This window comes from Humulus lupulus, chromosome 7 (genome assembly GCF_963169125.1).
Source record: "Humulus lupulus chromosome 7, drHumLupu1.1, whole genome shotgun sequence".
Taxonomy (NCBI): Eukaryota; Viridiplantae; Streptophyta; class Magnoliopsida; order Rosales; family Cannabaceae; genus Humulus; species Humulus lupulus.
The window spans coordinates 70,259,212-70,281,366 of record NC_084799.1 but is presented as its reverse complement, the minus strand read 5'-3'; the positions used below and the strand labels follow the sequence as shown (position 1 = coordinate 70,281,366).

The 22,155-nt window shown below is 35.5% G+C and overlaps 1 non-coding gene across 1 annotated transcript; it reads left to right on the top strand.

Moving 5' to 3' along the window:
- Nucleotides 1-2,478: 2,478 nt before the first annotated feature.
- On the top strand, nt 2,479-2,586 carry LOC133793119 (small nucleolar RNA R71). The gene has a single exon (XR_009874579.1). It is a non-coding gene; the product is annotated as a small nucleolar RNA R71 (small nucleolar RNA).
- Nucleotides 2,587-22,155: the final 19,569 nt, after the last annotated feature.

Genomic DNA, 22,155 nt, shown 5'->3' with positions numbered 1-22,155 from the left:
GTATAAGTACTAAAAGGACAATTGAAAGTGGTCTTATCTTGATCCTTCAATGTAATCTCAATTTGATAGTAGCCTGAATAGCCATCAAGAAAGCAATAGAAAGGATGACCAGCCACACGTTCAAGGATTTGGTCAATGAATGGAAGTGGGAAATGATCTTTGCGGGTGGAAGAATTCAACTTTCGATAGTCAATGCACATGCGCCAACCCGTCACAGTTCTTGTGGGGACAAGGGCCCCTTTCTCATTTTCAACAACAGTTACACCCGATTTCTTGGGTACTACCTGAGTTGGACTAACCCATTTGCTATCAGCCACTGGATAAATGATGTCAGCATCCAGAAGTTTGAGCACTTCATTTTTTTACAACTTCTTTCATTGTGGGGTTCAGTCTTCTTTGAAGATCTCTTTGAGGGATTTACCCGTCCTCCAGATTGATTCGATGGGAGCAAATTAAAGGGCTAATACCTTTAAAATCAGCGGTTGTCCAACCTAATGCAGATTTAAGCTTTTGCAGTAGCTTAATTTCTTGTGAAGGATCAAGTTTGGACAAAATTATAACAGGAAAGGTATCACCATCTCCCAGGAAGAGATGTTTTAAACCCTCAGGTAGTTGAGCTAACTTAACAATGGGAACTTCTTCAGCAGAAGGTTTTGGCTTTTCCCTTCCACTAGGCAGCTCTTCAAAGCGAGGTTGCCAAAATTTTGTTCTTCCGTTTTGTGAGTCTTTGTAACAAGAAATTTCATTAATTGACTCATCTAAAACAGAACTTTCACTAACAGAGAGGATTTCATCAAGATCATCAGAATTTCTTTGCAATTGAATCTCCTCAGGAATGAGTGTGTCAATCAGAAATGTCTGATAACACTCATCATCATCATGTGGTTGCTTTGCAACATGAAAAATATTGACCTCGAGAGTCATATTCCCAAAAGATATTTTCATCAGACCATTCCTACAATTAATAAGGGCATTAGCTGTAGTAAGGAAAGGTCTTCCAAGTATGATAGAGATTGTTGACTCCATGTTAACCATAGATTGAGTATCCAGAATGAGGAAGTCAACAGGGTAATAGAATTTGTCAACTTGAACAAGAACATCCTCAACAATACCCCAATGCTTCTTAATAGAACGATCAGCCATCTGTAAGACTACAGAAGTAGGCTTGATTTCACCAAGACCAAGTTGCGAGTAGATAGAATAATGCATGAGATTGACACTCGCTCCTAAGTCTAGCAAGGCTTGGCTAAATTCACGAGTCCCAATTTGGCAGGAAATGGTGGGACAACCAGGATCTTTGTATTTTGGTGGTGTCTTTTGTTCAATTATTGCACTCACTTTCTCTGTTAGGAAAGCAGTCTTCTTGACATGATGCTTCTTTTTTACAGTGCAAAGATCCTTGATGATTTTAACATATGCGGGCATTTGTTTGATGATGTGAAGCAAAGGAAGATTAATCTTCACTTGTGTTAAGTGCTCAAGGATTTCTCCTTGATTTTCAGGAATTTTCCCAGTAGGTCTTAGAGCCTGGGGAAATGGAACTTTTGTAGAAGCATTGGATGGCACACTTTCAGAGACAACATTTGGAGATTTTGAAGTAGTAGTTGGTATTGGTGGATCTTCCAAAGCTTTACCACTTCTAGTTGTGATGGCATTAGCCTCCTTAACGTTTTGATTGTTATAGTTGGAGGTTTGAGCCATATGTTGCCCTTGTGTATTGAATTGAGACTGAGAAGGAAGTTTGCCTCTTTCAGAAATAGCCAAGGATCCAGTCAGTTTTGAAAATTGACTTTTCATTTCCTTGATTTCTTCCACCATTTGGCGATTTATTTTGGCTTGCTCCTCCATGAATGAATGAAGGGTGTTCTCAAGAGAACTCCTTTGAGGTGGAGCATTGTATTGAGGAGCAGGTTGAGCCTTTGATGGTTAAGACTGGTGCTCATTTCTCCATTGCCCTCCAGAAGATTGTGCTTGGTTGGGATCTCTCCCACTGAAATTCAGGTGGTTTCTCCAATCAGAGTTGTACGTATGAGAGAATGGCTTATTACAGGCCCCTAAGGAATTACATTGCTCTTCATAAATCCCCCTCATTTCACTGAAAGCTAACCAGTCCTTAGCTAAATAATCCGTTCCTCCACACACAAAACATGGCTCATGTGTTTATGCTCGAGCAATCATATGAAGTCCTTGCCCACCTTTTGTCTTAAAGGCCTTAAGTTGCTTTGTTAAACTTTAACTTGAGCTTTTAGATTGTCTTCCTCCCTCAATTGGTAAATTCCTACCGGTCGATTTCTGTTGGTGCTTTCAGTAGCAATTGGACCAGTCCAGGTGTGAGATTTTTCTACAAGCTCATTGAGATATTCCAAAGCTTCTTCAAGATCTTTTTGGAGGAATTCACCATTGCACATCATTTCTACAAATTGGCATTCACAAATAGTGAGGCCTTCATAGAAATAGCTGACTAGGCGCCATTTTTCATAGCCATGGTGGGGACAAAGAGTCAACAGTTCTTTAAACCTTTCCCAGTCTTGATAGAGAGTTTCATTGTCTTTTTGGGAAAATGTAGAAATATGCCTTTTTAAGCCATTGGTCTTGTGGTTAGGGAAGTATTTTTGAAAGAATGACGATGTCATTTCATCCCATGTTCCAATAGACCTTGGTCTCAGAGAGTATAACTAACTTTTAGCCTTATCCTTCAAAGAGAAGGGAAAAAACTTTAATCGCACAATATCCGCGATATTAGCTTGGTTATAGAAAGTGGCTACCACCTCCTCAAATTCCCTAATATGCACATAAGGATTTTCATTTTCTAAACCATGGAAATTTGGCAAGAGTTGAATCATGCTAGGTTTAAATTCAAAGTTGGGCATATTTGGTGGAAAGATGATACAAGAAGGGGTAGGAGTACGAGTAGGATGGAGATAGTCATTTAGACTTCTCTGTTGAATTTCCTCATGATGAGCCATGGTGAAAAGATTATGAGCAATTGTTGAGGTGGGAGAGGCAATGTTGGATGTATTGGAAGAATTGTCACTAGGGGTGTTGGGTCTCCTTACAAATCTTCCTAGTTCATCTCTATGACGATTCATCCACTTTCAAAAACGAATTTTTTTGTTGTTAAACTTGTTCCTTGGTAGATTTGGACAATTTGAAATGATCTCACATGCCTCACCAAAACTCCCCGAGGTTACTAGATGAGTATGGAAAATCACAATTCAAACCTTTTCAACCAAATGACCTATAAGTAAAATAAATTACTTATTTTGAAAGAACAAGATTAGTTTTGTTTTTAAATAGTAAAAAGTTCAAAAATGTAATAATACAAGGGCATACACAAGAATTATTCCTAGGCCGATTGGGAATGTTGCCAAGGTACCGCTTTGTCCCACACTTTCCTAGGCAGAACCAAGGAGCCCAGGAAAGTGTAGAGGGTATTCTATCAAAAACCTTAAAAGCCAATCTTTCTAGACATAATACTCTTAGTTTTTACCACTTGTAGCATTATACTATTGTTCCCAATACCAGAAAGTTTTATGCTAAAATTTTATGAACAATTTTATTTTTTAGAATTTTATGATTTTTTTTAAAACAATAATTGAAGAGAAAGCACCTAAATTATAGCTAATTCTAAAACCCAACGTCACAAAAATTATGAGACCTAAGTTATTATCTAAAATTTTAAAATCTATAAATTTAAAGCTAAAAAGTAAAACTAGAAACAAAATAATTAAATGACAAATATTTAACAATGAATGATAATTTAGAAGCAATCAATTAAAAAAAATTAATACTAAAAATAATAATAACGTATAAAGAAAATTAATGACTAATATTTTTTTTTAATAATGAAAATAATAATGTAAGAAGAGAAAACAAAATAGTCCTATATGCAACACTAGTAAATCCTAGCATTTTTTTGGTTACCTGTTAATTATATTGTATAAACTCAAAAATAAAAATAAATGAATAATAAACATATAATTATTCACATAAAGCCTTTTCTTTTACCAGATAAAAAAAATACCTAATAGATAAAATACAACACTAACAAAAATAAAAATAAAATAGCTACAACAATCCTAAAAAATAAATAAATAAAAATAATAATAAAAAATAAATAAAAAATCACCTACCTCTTGGCCATTCCACTAAACTTTTGGAATCTATCTCCACGGCAATGGTACCAAAATTTGATTACGCCCAAATTTGTCTTCACAAAGCGGTTGTTGTAGTGTAGTATGGGCGGTCGTGTCCACAAAGAGATATCTGTAACGACCCACTAATCTAGACTACTTGGACCATTAACGAATCTATACATAAAACTTACATTTTTGCGGAAATACCATAATTATATTGAAAACTTATGGAAACAAAGGTTACTTTCATAAAATAAGTAGGATATGGGTACCCATTGTCTTTAAAACAAAAATAACTTAAAAACTAAAAAGATTTACATAGAAAATGCGGAAAATACATTTAAAACCATAAAAACATAAACATGACTACATCCTCGAATCGAATAACGCTCGGCTCCTTGACTCCATTCACCATCGATACACATCCTCTAAGCGTCACGAATCTTTCCGCCTCTAAAGCTTATTTCCTGCACCTAAACAGAAAGGAGTGAGCCTAATGCCCAGCAAGGAAAATCTAACACATAGTCATAAACATAAACATAATTTCATAATAACGTAAAGACATATCATAACACATAATTCACTTATTATAATGGCCATTATTACTTGGGGTCCCATAGACTAAACAAGCATATGCCCATGGGATTAGTGGGGTCCTACTAGCTAAGTAGGTCATATGCCCATAACCCATTTGGGGTCTTGTTAGTCATATGGGTCATATGCCCAAGCCTACAAACATACACATATACATATCATAACACTTTTAATAACATAAACATATAGATAACATAAGCACATAACATATTAATTCTAGCCTATTTTCCTTACCAAAGTTACCGGGATATAATGGACTGAGTTAGGACTTTTGGAACACTCCTAAAACCATAAGAAAGAGTGAGTCTTAAGAAGAAGATGAAATGAAAGAGAATAGGAAGACTAAACCATTAAAAGAAAATATGCTTACCACAACTTAAGTGCTTAAGAACTTGGATTCCCTAACCAAAATAAGAATGAGGTTAGGAAATTGAGTAGAAGACTAAGAGAAAGGAAACATAATACAGAAAGGAACTAGAGTTTTGGTTACCTCAATGATTTGCAAGATCAATCTAACCACAACCGAAATACTATAGAACTCACTTCCCAAAGTGTTTGATAAGCTTATGATGTTTAAGCTTATGATTTTTTTCCCAACCAAGTGTTTACACTCTCACACTCACTTAACACTAGCAGCTTCTGAACTTAGAGAAAATGGTGAATAATGGCTGGGTACTAGGTCCTATTTATAGAGTTTGGGAATGAAAATATCTTGATTTTACTTGAATAAAAATAATGGCTTTTTAGGTGAAAATCATTTGAATAATCGTTCAGCAGAGGCTGAAGACTCGTTCACAAGATGCTGGACTGTTGAAGGAGTTTGAATGGCTGAAAGGAAATGAATTCAAAAGAGTTTGAATCCATGCTGAAGGAGGCGATATATCGCCCCCTGTAGGCGATATATCGCCTGGGCCAGTATGCCCGAGGCGACCGTGCATCGTCTCGTGTTTTCCGTATCTACGTGCTGCGATATATCGCCCCCTATAGCTGCGATATATCGGCACACGCTGAATATTTAAACACGAAATTACACATTTTTAGCTAAGTTTGAATGGAGTAAACAGCCTTGACTAAGCCCTCAACGTACTCAAAGCTGCTGACTGACCCTATAACATTCAAACTTTACTCCTTATTATATTTAATCCTCAAAAATCTTAATCCTTAATTACCATTCAAAACATGTGCTTAAAATCCTATTGGTTGATGTCTAAACCTTATAATATAATAAATATAATCCTTAATATCAGTCACATTAATCAAACCTTAGGTTATACTTAATATTCTTAAACTATAGATTAAACTTAGAAAATCTATAAGTACTACTATGAGTGTCCAAATAATTCCCGGTCTGAACCAAAAATCCATAGTAACAAAGATAATGCTATAAATACTATCATACTATTATCTATCTTAGCTAAGTAAAGTTCTTGGACTCTACAATTCTCCCCTACTAAAAAGAATTTCGTCCTCGAAATTTACTTATCACATAACTCCGGATACCGGCCTTGCATGTCCTCCTCCAACTCCCACATTGCCTCGCATTCAGAACTATTGCTCCATAGGACTTTGACTATAGGAAAGCGCTTAGACCGTAACTACTTCATCCATCTATCTAGGATGCTAATCGGTCGTTCCTCGTAACTTAAGTCTTTCTGGAGCGCTATGGTATCGTACTTGAGGACGTGAGATGGGTCTGACACATATTTGCGTAACATTGAGATGTGGAAGACGTTGTGACTATCAGCTAGTGCTGGCGGTAGGGCTAGTCTATACGCAACTGTTCCCATTTTGTCCAATATCTAAAAGGACTTATGAATCGGGGACTAAGCTTGCCTTTCTTTCCGAACCGCTTGACACTTTTCATAGGAGATATCTTGATCTCCAACTTAGAATTCCACATCGCGTCGCTTGGTATCCGCATATCTTTTCTGTCGGCTTCGAGCAGCCAGCATATGCTGTCTAATAAGCGTTACTGCTTTTTGAGCTTGCCTAACAGCTTCGGGCCCTAGAAGCTGCCTTTCTCCTACCTCGTCCCAGTGCAACGGTGATCGGCACCTTCTTCCATATAGCAACTCATAAGGTGCCATCCCGATCGTCGACTGGTAGTTGTTGTTGTACGAGAACTTGATCAGTGGTAAGTACTTGTTCCACGACCCTCCGAAATCAAGTACACATGCGCGTAGCATATCCTCTAAAATCTGAATCGTATGCTCAGACTGCCCATCTGTCTGAGGATGGAAAGCTGTACTAAGGCTTAACTTAGTACCCATAGCTTGCTGTGAGCTTCTCCAAAATCTTGACGTAAATACTGATCCTCTATCTGACACTAACGTCTTGGGGATTCCATGCAATCGTACAATCTCTTGGATGTAGATGTCTGCATATTGGTCTGCCGTGCATGAAGTTTTAACAGGCAGGAAATGAGCCTACTTGGTTAGTCTATCTATGACTATCCAAGCGGAATCATGCTGCTTATTCGTCTTTGGCAGACCCATTACGATGTCCATGGCTATATCGTCCCACTTCCATTCTGGTATGCTAAGCGGTTACAATAAACCTGCAGGCCGTTGATGCTCCGCTTTCACTTGCTGGCATACCAAACACTTAGATACATGCTCTGCTATGTCCTTTTTCATCCCTGGCCACCAATAGATTGTCTTGATCATCTTGGTAGACCCTGGATGAACTGAGTATGGGGTGCTGTGAGCTTCTTCTAGGATCATCTTTCGATCACTTGGCACGCATACCCGATCCTTATATCTCAATATACCTTGACTGGACATTGAGAAATCTGTAGTCTTGCCTTCTCTGACTACATCCATGTGCGTTGCTAGCGAATCGTCATGTCTCTGACCATTCCGTATGTCTTCTAGCAGATTCGATTGGATAGACAAGTTAGCCAGCTTGCCTACAATCACTTCTATTCTGGCACTAATCAGCTCCTGCTGTAGCGGCTTCTCTATTCTGGCTAAAGCTGCTAAATTTCCATAACTTTTCCTACTAAGTGTATCGGAAACTACGCTTGCCTTCCCCGGGTGGTATAGGAAATCGTAATCCCTTACAACTCCAACCACCGGCGCTGCCTCAAGTTAAGCTCCCTTTGAGTAAAGAAGTATTTTAGACTCTTGTGGTCCGTATAAATCTCGTACCGTTCTCCGTAAAGATAATGGTGCCAGATTTGCAACGACCACCGCTGCCAACTCCATATCGTGAGTTGGATAGCGTTGTTCATACTCCTTCAACTGACGTGAGGCGTAGGCTATCACTTTGTCATTTTTGCATCAACACGCTTCCCAATCCTAGCTTTGACGCATCGCATTAGACAACGAACTTATCGTCGGGTGTCGGTACACTAAGTACTGGTGTTGAGCAAAGCTTATCCTTAAGTAACTGGAAGCTTTCCTAACACTTATCATTCCAGTTAAACTTTTGTTGCTTCCGGGTCAGGTTGGTGAGTGGAGTCGCTTTCTTAGAAAAGCCCTCTACAAACATAGTAACCTGCTAGCCCTAAGAAGCTTCTTACTTCTGACGCGTTCTTTGCTCTAGGCCAATCCTTCACGGCCTCTACCTTCGATGGATCTACTGCAACTCCGTCTTTTGATATGATGTGCCCGAGGAACGCCACTTGTGAGAGTCAAAACTCGCATTTCTTGAACTTCGCGTAGAGTTGGTGCTCCTTCAATCGCGTCAAAATCATCCTCAAATGTTCCTCGTGCTCTACTTCATCCTTGGAGTATACTAAGATATCGTCGATGAATACAACGACGAATTTATCTAAGTAATCCTTGAAGACCTTATTCATTAAGTCCATAACGCGGCTGGTGTGTTAGTAAGACCAAAAGACATAACCAAGAACTCGTAATGTCCATAACGAGTCCTAAAGGCTGTCTTAGGAATATCTTCTCCCTTTACCTTGAGCTGATGATACCCGGACCGTAAATCGATCTTAGAAAATACAGTCGCGCCTCGAAGTTGATCAAACAAATCATCAATTCGAGGTAGCGGGTACTTGTTCTTAATCATTACTTTGTTCAGCTCACGGTAGTCTATGCACATCCGCATACTTCCGTCCTTCTTCTTCACAAATAGTACCGGAGCTCCCCATGGTTAATGGCTTGGCCTAAGTCTAGGAGTTCTTGTAGCTGCGTCTTTAACTTCTTGAGTTTTGTAGGTGCCATCCGGTATGGTGCCTTAGAGATAGGCTCGGTGCCCGGTACTAATTCTATCGTGAAGTCTATTTCTCGCTTTGGCGGCAATCCTGGCAAGTCATCGGGAAAATACCTCTGGAAATTCTGGTATAACTCGAACATCTCCATCCTTAAGTGGCGTCTCCCTTTCCACGTTCGTGCTGCTGGCTAAGAACGCTTGCCATCCTTTCTCTATCCTTTGTTGAGCTTTGAGAGATGACACTAACGGGGTGCGTAATCCTGAAGCTTGTCCCATGAAGCATCGTCTCTGGCCGTCAGGAGTCTCGAACATCACCTTCTTGCGTTTGCTGTCGATCGTTGCGCCATGCCGTGCTAGCCAATCCATGCTTAGTATTACGTCGAAGTCCTTGATTACTAGCTCTATCAGATCTCTTTCTAGTCCTATGTCCTCAATCTTGATCGGTAAGCCTCGTACTATTCGTGATGATAGAACTACTCTGCCCGAAGGCAACTCGGTTACAAACCTAGTTCTAAATCTTTCACTAGGTTTGTCTAGTTTTTCTATCATTCCTAACGAGATATACGAGTATACTGCTACCAATCTAGCGATACATAAACTATTGAGGATAGGATCTGACCTATAAATGCTTGTTACTAGCATGGGTTCCTCCTTGGGTCAATGCAAAGACTTTGGTCTGGAACCATCGTTTAATCCCTCTTAGCATTCCTCTGAATCCTTTTTGTTGTAGTTTCCAGGTCTGCTAGCTTAACCCCTAATTCCATCTTTGGTCTAAGTCCTCTGACGAACTTGGTCAATCTCGTAAAGTCGGTTGGGACCAACTCTGGTGCAAACTTGACTAATCTGTTGAACTGACGAGCATATTCTTCTACCATTAGCGATGACTGCCGAGGTGTAATACTTCTTGTGGAACGGCTCCACAAATCTTGTCCATATTATGGTGGTGACATCGTTAGTCTGCTGAACTAAGTCCCACCATATTCTGGCATCCTTCCTGAGTAATGACGAGACGCAGGATATGCGGTCTGCATTACTGAGATTCATGTGCGTAAGAATTGGCTTCACATTCCTTAGCCACTCTTCTGCCTCAAAGGGGTCTATAGTCCCTTTGAAGTTTGGAGCGTGCTGTTTGCGGAACCTTTCATACACTGACTCCATATTCGGTACTGGATGTGGCGCGTAGTTCGTCACTGGTCATCCCCCATGTGGACCAACTTGTTGGGGTGCTAGGGCCATTTGTTGTAGCTGCGGCTGCGGTTGCGGTTGCGGCGGAGGCTGGGGCTGAGTCTGCGCCTGTTGACGTTGTTGCTGCAAGAGTTCCTCGACTTGTTGTCGCCGTCTAGCGATTTCCACGGTGTTGTCAGCTGACGGTGTCGGCACGTTGCGGCTAGTAGTATCACGCACTCCTCTTCTGCGAACTGGAGGGCATCATTGGTCGTTGGAACAACGTTGGAGGCGTTTCCGTTGGTGCGTGCAGATCTTCGGAGCGACATCTTCACCAAAAGTTCTAACAGTCGAGAACTTGTTAGAACTTACCCTAATAGGCTCTAAGGCAAAAACTTATTCTAAAACAAACATATCTCGGACCTATTTATTATGACTTCTTATGAAAAATTATATAGGTCTTTATTTATTATTAGAGTGGGTTTCTATACTTAGAAAAACAAGTCATCTTTATTTTCTAGGTGTGTTTCTAATCATCCTATATGACTTAATTCTCAGGCTCGAAACTTATCTTTGTTCCAAAGTTAACCATATTGAGGGAGGGCTGGGATCAGTAAAATCGTTCCCACTACTAAGGCCCCCTAACTCTCAATAAGGAAACTTGGTTCATTGATTTGTATCCACCTTCACTGAACTTAGTCATTATTCATTTTATTTATTACTCATTATGATTGCGAAAAAAAAAAATCAAACTCATACATGATAAAATAACATGAAATTAATTTGGAAAAAGATTTTCACTTATTACAATCATAAAATAAAGAAATAAACAAAACAAACATTGAAAAAAAACTAGCTATTCTTAAAAATCGGGATCTTCTACATCCGATCCTTCATCTAGCATATCATTATCTATCTCCTTATAATCATCATTGTCTTGAGCCTCAAAATTTCCTCGGGGAAGATTTAAGAAGATCCTATGTTGTTGCTCATTAGTGAATTGAAACTCTAAATCATAGGTGAACTTAAGTATGAGAGAATAATATCTTAGGGCTGCTTGTAAGTCATCGTCATTATTTATATTCTCCCATATTTCTTCTAAAGTTAAAATTGCTGAAGGAAAATCTTTTAAAAGCCTAATTACTAGGACATATTGTTCTGCAGCTCTCATCATGATTTGCTTAGACTCTTGAAGGTGACCTATCTCTTTGTGGAACAAGATCAATCTTCGAGTGATCTTTTCTAGTGCTCCTACAGTGTTTCTTGGCTCCCTTATTCTTTTTAAAGCCTTAATGGCTCGGATATCCTCATTGCTTAAAGCTCCGTTCATTCTTAACTGAAAACATAAACACTAAAAGTGTTAGCTATACACATAGACAAAGTAACTTGTAACTTGTAACTTAAACACTTACTTGGCGGTCCGATTCGGAGCTTTGAGCATGTGTATCGAGGAGAACTTCATGCGAAGGAACCGTTTGCTCTGATACCAACTGTAACGACCCACTAATCTAGACTACTTGGACCATTAACGAATCTATACATAAAACTTACATTTTTGCGGAAATACCATAATTATATTGAAAACTTATGGAAACAAAGGTTACTTTCATAAAATAAGTAGGATATGGGTACCCATTGTCTTTAAAACAAAAATAACTTAAAAACTAAAAAGATTTACATAGAAAATGCGGAAAATACATTTAAAACCATAAAAACATAAACATGACTACATCCTCGAATCGAATAACGCTCGGCTCCTTGACTCCATTCACCATCGATACACATCCTCTAAGCGTCACGAATCTTTCCGCCTCTAAAGCTTATTTCCTGCACCTAAACAGAAAGGAGTGAGCCTAATGCCCAGCAAGGAAAATCTAACACATAGTCATAAACATAAACATAATTTCATAATAACGTAAAGACATATCATAACACATAATTCACTTATTATAATGGCCATTATTACTTGGGGTCCCATAGACTAAACAAGCATATGCCCATGGGATTAGTGGGGTCCTACTAGCTAAGTAGGTCATATGCCCATAACCCATTTGGGGTCTTGTTAGTCATATGGGTCATATGCCCAAGCCTACAAACATACACATATACATATCATAACACTTTTAATAACATAAACATATAGATAACATAAGCACATAACATATTAATTCTAGCCTATTTTCCTTACCAAAGTTACCGGGATATAATGGACTGAGTTAGGACTTTTGGAACACTCCTAAAACCATAAGAAAGAGTGAGTCTTAAGAAGAAGATGAAATGAAAGAGAATAGGAAGACTAAACCATTAAAAGAAAATATGCTTACCACAACTTAAGTGCTTAAGAACTTGGATTCCCTAACCAAAATAAGAATGAGGTTAGGAAATTGAGTAGAAGACTAAGAGAAAGGAAACATAATACAGAAAGGAACTAGAGTTTTGGTTACCTCAATGATTTGCAAGATCAATCTAACCACAACCGAAATACTATAGAACTCACTTCCCAAAGTGTTTGATAAGCTTATGATGTTTAAGCTTATGATTTTTTTCCCAACCAAGTGTTTACACTCTCACACTCACTTAACACTAGCAGCTTCTGAACTTAGAGAAAATGGTGAATAATGGCTGGGTACTAGGTCCTATTTATAGAGTTTGGGAATGAAAATATCTTGATTTTACTTGAATAAAAATAATGGCTTTTTAGGTGAAAATCATTTGAATAATCGTTCAGCAGAGGCTGAAGACTCGTTCACAAGATGCTGGACTGTTGAAGGAGTTTGAATGGATGAAAGGAAATGAATTCAAAAGAGTTTGAATCCATGCTGAAGGAGGCGATATATCGCCCCCTGTAGGCGATATATCGCCTGGGCCAGTATGCCCGAGGCGACCGTGCATCGTCTCGTGTTTTCCGTATCTACGTGCTGCGATATATCGCCCCCTATAGCTGCGATATATCGGCACACGCTGAATATTTAAACACGAAATTACACATTTTTAGCTAAGTTTGAATGGAGTAAACAGCCTTGACTAAGCCCTCAACGTACTCAAAGCTGCTGACTGACCCTATAACATTCAAACTTTACTCCTTATTATATTTAATCCTCAAAAATCTTAATCCTTAATTACCATTCAAAACATGTGCTTAAAATCCTATTGGTTGATGTCTAAACCTTATAATATAATAAATATAATCCTTAATATCAGTCACATTAATCAAACCTTAGGTTATACTTAATATTCTTAAACTATAGATTAAACTTAGAAAATCTATAAGTACTACTATGAGTGTCCAAATAATTCCCGGTCTGAACCAAAAATCCATAGTAACAAAGATAATGCTATAAATACTATCATACTATTATCTATCTTAGCTAAGTAAAGTTCTTGGACTCTACAATATCTTAATCAAAAGGTAATTAGTAGAACTAAATCACAAACAGTAAAGAGATCGTTGGTGTTTTTTGAGAAAATGTTGCAAATAAAATTTGTAGAAAAATTCAATAATAAAAGTGATAAGGTTTCAAGAATCACCTATATATTTGACCCATTTATTTGAGTTTTGATTCACACATAAAACACAATTAAATTGTTCACTTCCCAACAATTTAATTGGAAGATAAAACATGAAGAACATATATTAATAAAATATATTTGAGTAATAAAAATTCTCACCTTAAGATCTTAGAAAATAATCTTATGAAAAATCTAAGAATGACAATATACCTCATTGACAATAATGCAATAAAAGACTAACCATAAAATTATAATAACGATGTGTTTGTACTATTATATTCACATAGAAAAAGCATGACTATTTCTATATAATACTAAATAGTTAAATATATTGATATAGAGATGGAGAAAAATAGAAGAAATTATATTACTCAAATGTATGAACTTTAGGCACTTGGTGAATCATAACACAAATAAATTTTACCCACATATAGGATCATCTTTTACCTTATTTAGGAAACTAGCCTAGAATGCTAGTCATTCTCACAATATTCTAAAGAGAAAATATGAGAAGAAATAGACAAAATGAGACTAAAATTTACTATAGTTTTGCTAATGAAAATTACATTCCAATATGTACAAGAGATCCCCTTTATATAACATTTTGTCATGCTAAAACCATTCACTGGGAAATGAAATACTAATTAATTGGATTTGATTTTTGATTTAATTTGAATAAAATAAGAATGGAAAACTAATTGTAGCAAAGTGATTTCTCCCATTTAGTCAAATATAATTGAGATATTGATGCCTTGGAATGCTAGCAGAACATGGAATTGATTAAGAATGCTCCCAATGAAGCATAATTCTTGGTCAACTCTGCCAGGCAAGTGATTGTCTTAATTGGTCATTGCCAATTGATTGTGGGATTGATTGTGGATCCTTGCTATTTGATAGAAACCAGTAGCAAATATTTATCTTAATATTGAGTGGAAATTAGATTGCGTGCCTAGTTTTTCAGTGTGTTATATATTTTTACCCATCTTTCTACTTTTTTTTATTTATACCCAGTTTTTTAATCAGATTTCCCATAATACCCTTTTATAAAAGTGAAGTTCTCTCCATTTTTTCCCACGTTCCCTCTCCTTCATTCTGTTTTCAAAGTTTTCATTCTCCTTCGTTGCCTTGCTTTCTCTCTGCCGAGCCGCCTATCCAACCCTTGCTTTCTCTCTGCCGAGCCCCCCCCCCCGATCACCATCTTCAACATTTCTCTGTCTCCAGCGTCGAAACTCACCCACTATTCTAACGGCCACGCCAAACTCCCTTGCTTGAAGTTGTTGTCCAAGTTCAGACCCGTTCTTCTTCGTATCGGCAACATTCATCTGTCTTGATTTTGTTTCTCTTGAGGTTTGTTTGATTCTTTCTCCCCATTGGTTTTTATGAAAGTTTCATTAATTTTTGTATGAATAATTTATGTTCTTATATGGTGTTTTTATTTTGTGTTTTGATGAAAGTCATCATTGTCTGAGCCGCTCACCCTGTGCAATTGATTGTTGAAGCTTGATTTTCTGTAGGTATGCAAATGAGTTTTGTTTAATTCTTTGCACCCCATCTGTTTGATGAAAGTTCTATTATGTTTTGTATGTATATTTCATGCTCTTATATAGTTTATCTTGTAGTTAGATATGTAAAATAAGTTGTTTAATATGTGGCACTCCATTTGTTTGATGAATTTCCTCATTAAAATATCAAATGAAAAATTTCCCTTCTTATCTAGTGTTTTCATTGCTTGTGTTTATTTTGATGAAAATACTAATTGATGTTCATTTTTTTTAATAATTTTTCTCTTGGTTTTGTATTATTTATACACATTTATGTGTATGGGAATGTATAGGAGTAGTACTACTCATTTGTGTCTTTGATGAAAAAACAAAATATCAATAGATAAATTGATGTTTCTATCGTAAACTCCTAAGTAGTGTTTTTAAGGGTAGAATGAGAAATGTGACTAATAACCCCAATAATATTGAGCTAAATAGAATTATTAGCTAAGTGTGAGCATTAGAAAGACAATGCATATGGCTGATTCCTGAACAAATTCAAGAGATAAATTTGCTTGCCTATATTGGTTGGCTCTATTCTCCAATCTTTTTCACTCTCATTTAACTTCCAGTTTCTTTATTCAAATTACTGCAGCGAACCAAATACCATAGTAGACAATGAATGACAGAATGAGTTGATTTGATTTGCTTGGTTTATTCATAAAATGTTAGTAGTGATGATGGTGATCACATTCATTCAAATTTCATCTGAAGTGGAGCTCTGCATTATAATCTGTGATTCTCAAATTTTAATATGATTTTGTGCTAAAATATTGCTCTATTGTTTATTCAAAACAACTTTAATTTGGCTTTTGGAGACTGTTGACTATGATTAGAATTATTAGCTAAGTGTGAGCATTAGAAAGAGTGTTTTTAGCACCAATTACACCTTTTCTTAAACGAACTGTACTAAAGGAATGTTATAATACAAATGAAGAATACATCCAAAGTCTTGAAAGCTTACCCCATAACCATTGCATAAAACTTTATGAATCGTCTTAAGATTGGGTGTTATATGCAATGCTTCCCATATTCTTATGTGAGAGATTACATTCCCCAAGAAAATGACATAGAGCGATGATGATTGCTTCAAAGCCTCATCCTTAAACTCTTTTGATGCCTTGACTTTGAACTGAGTGGTATTTACACCGCCATTGGTACCAACCAGAGATAGAAAAGTTCATGACATGCCTACTCTTTAAAATCACTAACATTTTGCTGGTTTACCATTTGCTAGAACAAAAATGTCACCAGGAAAAGTCTTGTAATATTCCTTGCCACCATTAGTAAAGTTGTTTATCCAAGAATTAACTCGAACTTGGTATATATTTTTCCCATTTGGTTTAGCTTCTTCGAAAGACTTTACTTCAGCAAAAGGTGCTCGATTTATCATTTCCATTCTTAAGTGCAATTTTGCTCGAGTTTCTTCCAATATAGGGTTGACATATTTCTGTTCACAAGAGAAAATGATCATTTTCAACATTGAAGAAATAGTTGCTGCTTTCTATATCAGTTTATCTTATACATAATTTCCAAACAACTCCCAAGTAATTGATCAATGCTATATTTTTCCAATAAACTCTATCTTAGATTATAATCTAGTTCCATCCAGATTGTGACATATTGAGATGGTGTACATTTCTAGTGCTACGTTTACAGTTTGACCTGATACTCTCCAACCATTCAATAAATTGGTAAATGAAGCAAATAGTTTAAGTAACCTCTGAGTACCTAGAACCCCACGAGAAACAGCGGTGCCTAGGATTAGCAGGCTTTCCACCCCATCCTTTATATTCATACAACTCTGTGGAAACATACACACACCTAGTTTCTTTTTGGTAGGATGATTCCAGAGGAATGCTGCCACAAGTGACAACCTGCAAGGAAGTGATGCACAGGATACATTAATTTACTTCACATATGGCCTTATTTTCAACGAAAATCCACACAATAAGATGTCCTGAAGAATTTCTTTAGTTGGTGCAACCTAAAAGTATTATGGTAGAATAAAATTTGGCATGCGAAATACCAGGTAGGTTTGTCATAAAGATTCTGAGTATAACAGTAACGCATCACGGAAAATGCAAAGGTCTCTAAGTTCTATTAATATATAGACATTATAGAATTATGTACCTTCAAATGTAACTATCAAAACGAAATAAGTTCCAGCACTTTTCGTTGTTTTAGAAGTACCATCCTCAACATGTAACATCGTAGTTATCCAAAGCCCAATTATTAGTCTCTCATGTGGTAGGGAAAGAGATCTAGGAAGCTTAAAATTATATAGGGAACGGTAAGAAGGAAAACAAAAACAAACATCAATGGAAAACTTTATTTATATAATTCTGAACTATAGTGAAAAACATTGAAAAATCTTATAATAAACATAATTTGATGTTTACACTGTATACACATACACACAAATAAAATTAAAAGGCTTTTTTATTTTTCCCTCCTTTTCTGAAGATTTAGGCAGACTCACCTACCTGATTGTAGCAGTATAAATGAACAGTGAAGTCAAATAGTCAAAAACCCACTCAACCAAATTGTCAAAATCTCAATTCTCATCATAACTAATTGAAAGGTAAGAGAACTAAATGGAAAAAAAAACAAAAAAAATCAAAACCGAACCTTGTTGGTGAGAAGGCTATGATTGGAAACATCATTAAGAGACCAAGAAATTATAGTTTCAGTAAAACCATCATCATCAGAAGCAGCAACAGCAGCACTAGTTTTCTTCTTATCCTGAGATGTTGAAGAAGCAACAAAGCTAGCTTTCTTCCTATTTTGTGATCGTGAAGAGGAAGCAACAGCAGCAGCTTTCTCCTTATTTTGAATTGGTTGAGAAGAAGAAGAAGCAGCAATAGCTTTCTTCTTCTTTCTATTTTGAGATGGTGAAGAAGATTCTCCTTTCATCTTTAGTCTATCTCTTGCATTTACTTGAATAATAGTAGTAGTAGAAGAACTAGTTCTAAAAACTATCCTACAAGTAGGTATTTTTCAAGTTATATTAAAAAATTTGTTTCTGAAATTTTTTAAGGACCATATTACCTGTTTAGATTCTGTAAATAGATTTATTTAGGTGAGGCCTAGTTGAGTAAAGTTGAATGTATAAACATTTTAAATGTTTGTTAGCATTTCAATAAAGAATAGTTTGAGGGGGAAAAAGAGCGAGCATTCTCTATAATATCGTTAGGATGAATACCAATTTTTAAAATAAAAATATTTGCAAATCGAATTGAAGAGAAACAAATTGAATGTCAAGTAGAAAATCATACCAGATTTGAGTAAAGGATTTGAAAGGCATTATAGAAGGTCTGATCTGTCCATCAATATGGTCAGATACATGGTGGGATGAGATTTTGGACCATAAAAGTCCATTGCTTTTTGATAGTTCCTTCCAGCAACAGATGCATACTACTTGCCCCATACGAGAGTGTTGCCTTCACATTTACCAAAGTTACTTTTCATGTGACCTGTCTCTATAAACTTCAAACTACAATCCCTTTGGTAGCAGGCTAGCTAAATATAAGCATATGCAGCCTGTTGTTTGTCTAATTCTCCTAGTGATTCATACACAGACAATGCCTCCCTAATGGCATCATTAGCTAGCCTTGTAAAATAAAGATTGAACTTCTAAATTGGGCAATGAGTTTCAAAATAAAGAAATTGAAATTCTGAAAAGCTAATTGACTTGTAAAAGGGCATGCAAAGTTGAGTGGCTAAAAAGTTAAGCGATTAATATGAGATAGAGTTTTTAAACTTTTATCCTTTATAGGTTCTGTTTTAGATTTTTAGCCAAGTGTTTTTCATTTTAAGTTTTGTAGTTTACATTTTGAAGAGTTGTAGTTTAGATTTTAAGCATTGCAGTTTACATTTTAAAGGGACATGATTTGGACTTTAAGTCTTGTAGTTTAAATTTTAAGCATTATTTTAAACTTAAACCACTAAACTTTAAATTTAAACAATAAGGCTTAAAATTTAAACCACTTGCCTTAAAATTTAAACCGCAAGCCTTAAATGACTTAAAATGTGATCAACTAAACTTAAATGGCATCAAAATTTAATCCCCAAGGTTTAAGTTTTAATCCTTTAGGCTTACATCATAAAAATACTCTTTTAATCTATATATTGTAATGTGTGTATCTAATACAAAATCTTTATAATTTTAAAACAAATGGCTTAAAATTTAAACCACAATTTATAAATTTGAACCATAAGGCTTATGGCTTCAAATTTTAACTACAATATATAAATTTTTATCCATTTAGGCCTAAATTATAGATCAAGTATATTTAAACCTCTAGTTTTGAAATTTTAACCACTAAGCTTTAAATTTAAACCACAAGGCTTAAAATTTAAACCACTTTCCTTAAGCACATATCTTTTATAATGCCTATAAAGCCTGACATACACATTTACTAAGATCCTAATGCACATGATGACTCTTCTCAAGTGCATTTGTCTGGCATGTAGGTATACCAATAAAATTTTTCTTTCATCCATATTTAATATATAAAGCTAACAAACACAAAATATGTTTAATTAGTAGAGATACAACCTAGCTAATTGAAAAGATAATTAGATTCAATATTGATCAGTTATGAACACTTTATACGTTTTGATTGTCCAAAGTACTTATGTACTTGTTTCTTGGCCTCGAAAATCATTAACTACCAAATTTTTTTTTTAAAAGCATTAGCATGTTAATGCAGAACTTAGTTAATAAAAGCTTATGCAAATATATCAAGCAATAAAGAAAGAAAACAAAGAATTGCATTTTTCTCTTGTTTCTGCAATTTTGTACAGTCTATTTGAGTTTTTCTTTGTCAAGAAATTGAAGTATGAAAAACACAAACTAGTTCTCGTCTTTACATTGACCTATTCTAGTCTTACTAATAAAAAGCTCTGCAGTAAAAGAACAAAATCGAAAACTAAAGAGAACCATGTTTGAAATTTAAGCTATCACAGCTTTTAATATATGCAAAAGACATCTTGGAATCAACAGTTACTAAACCAAAATCATAAATTAATAAACAAATACTAAACAAAAACTGTCATCTCAAGGCAAAGTTAAGTGTCAAGAGACAACATTATGAAAAGACTATTATAACATATATAACTATAGCTTAAAATATGAACCACTCAACTTAAATGGCATTAAAATTTAATTCCCAAAGTTTAAGTTTTAATCCTTTAAGTCTCAAGAGATGATGCGTTCAACAAACAAGTTCTAAACAGGAAGAAGTGAGGTCAAAAGCAAGGAATGATCATCCTTTCTTCTTCATAATTTACAGAATAAAGAATAAAATAGGTCAGCCAATCAAAATAAAGAATATAGCCAACTAGATTCAAGGTTTTAAATACAAAAAATATCATATTAAACTAAAGTCTCTAGTTTTTAATTCTTTCCTAATTTTTTCTGTTCTCCTATCGTATACACATAGGACAGTTTTATATTTATGGTTCCTGCCATAAGCTGTTGAGTGCACATATCCTTTTCTGTTGCTTACACTGCTTCTACTGTTTGCCCAATAACTCTTGCAGCTGCAGTTTACCAGAGAACATGAACTACAGTTCTTCATATACTGCCCGAGCTTCTTTTTGAGCCTTTTAACTTCTTTAACAACCTCAGATGCTACTTTCAACTCTCTAGTAGAAGATTTTGACTCAGAGTTTTGTCCCACCAAGGATGTGTCTTTTGGTTCCTTAAAAATTTGCAAACATTAGTAGATTAGTAATTTTTTTTTTGGTAGTGATGGAGGGGTTTGGGGTGAGGCTTTTTAGACTAGATTAGTAGGTATTGCACATATGGAGGTGGAGATTACACAAGTCATTTTCCAACTTCTTTTTTCAACTTTAGGTGGGAAACAAACATAATAAAATGCCTGATGACACTTTCAACTCCTCATTTTATTCAGTCCTTGTTTTGCTCATGTCAGAAGTGGACATTTATTGTCATCCATGTTTGACTGTTAATGCCTCTATGGAATGGAATCTCTACTTAGCCACACACTCTATCTCCTTCTGCATTTTGCTTTGCCAGTGTCAAAAAAAACTCTCCCAATCTCATGAAAAATAAAATAAAACCCCTAAAAACCCTTCCCTCAATACTGTCTAATAGATGGAGCCATACTTGAATGAAATCAACAGAATAAGAAGAAGAAAATGAAAAGGGAGAGGCATATATTAAGTTATTAGAACAAATATTAATACTGTACTTAAATTGATTGTTCAGTTGTTAGTGATCATGCTCATGATTTGGTGGTTAATCTCCACGACAAGATAGAGACTTCATTTTGGATGTTTTGTTATTCCAATTTTTGTATTGGATACACATTTTCTTTTGAACTCTATTATTTGCTTTTGAATACACACTAAAATTAATTCTAAGTCTTTGACCATAAATGTTGTTTTTTTTTATTACCTTTCGAGATTGAATGGTCAAGTTGAGGTCTTGAAAAATATGAACATTTTGTCTATGAATACTTGTTTATTACTTTTCATTTGTTCAAGTACTTTTATTATGCAAAATAAAGAAAAAATTGAGTAGCTCAAATCATTGTATGTCCTTCTATATGTGTTTTAATTTTGATATTTTTCTACTAGCAAATTTATTATTATTGTTTATGTTTCATGGCATCCGTTTTGATTGAGCATTATTTATTCAGAAATGTTAGATACATATTTATTATTATTGTTATTTTTTTATTAATTGTTTCTTTTTGTTTATGCATATTTCAGAAATGTCTTCCAAATCTTCAATTAACACAGATAAGAAATCATTATCAATTGTTCATCCAAAATCAAACGAAATGTTTCAAGTAAGTATTTTTTTTTTGGTTTTTTACGTATTTAAAAGTTTTATCATCTGTAAATTTATCTATTTTTTAAAAAAAAATTGTTGCTATTAATACTTCTTTCTATAATTAACATATGTTTTTCATTTTTATTTATTTGTGCAGTATTTAAATGAAGATAAATTACTTTTTGTGCATTCCAATATTCGAGCTCAATGCTATTGGAGTGATATTGGATGCATA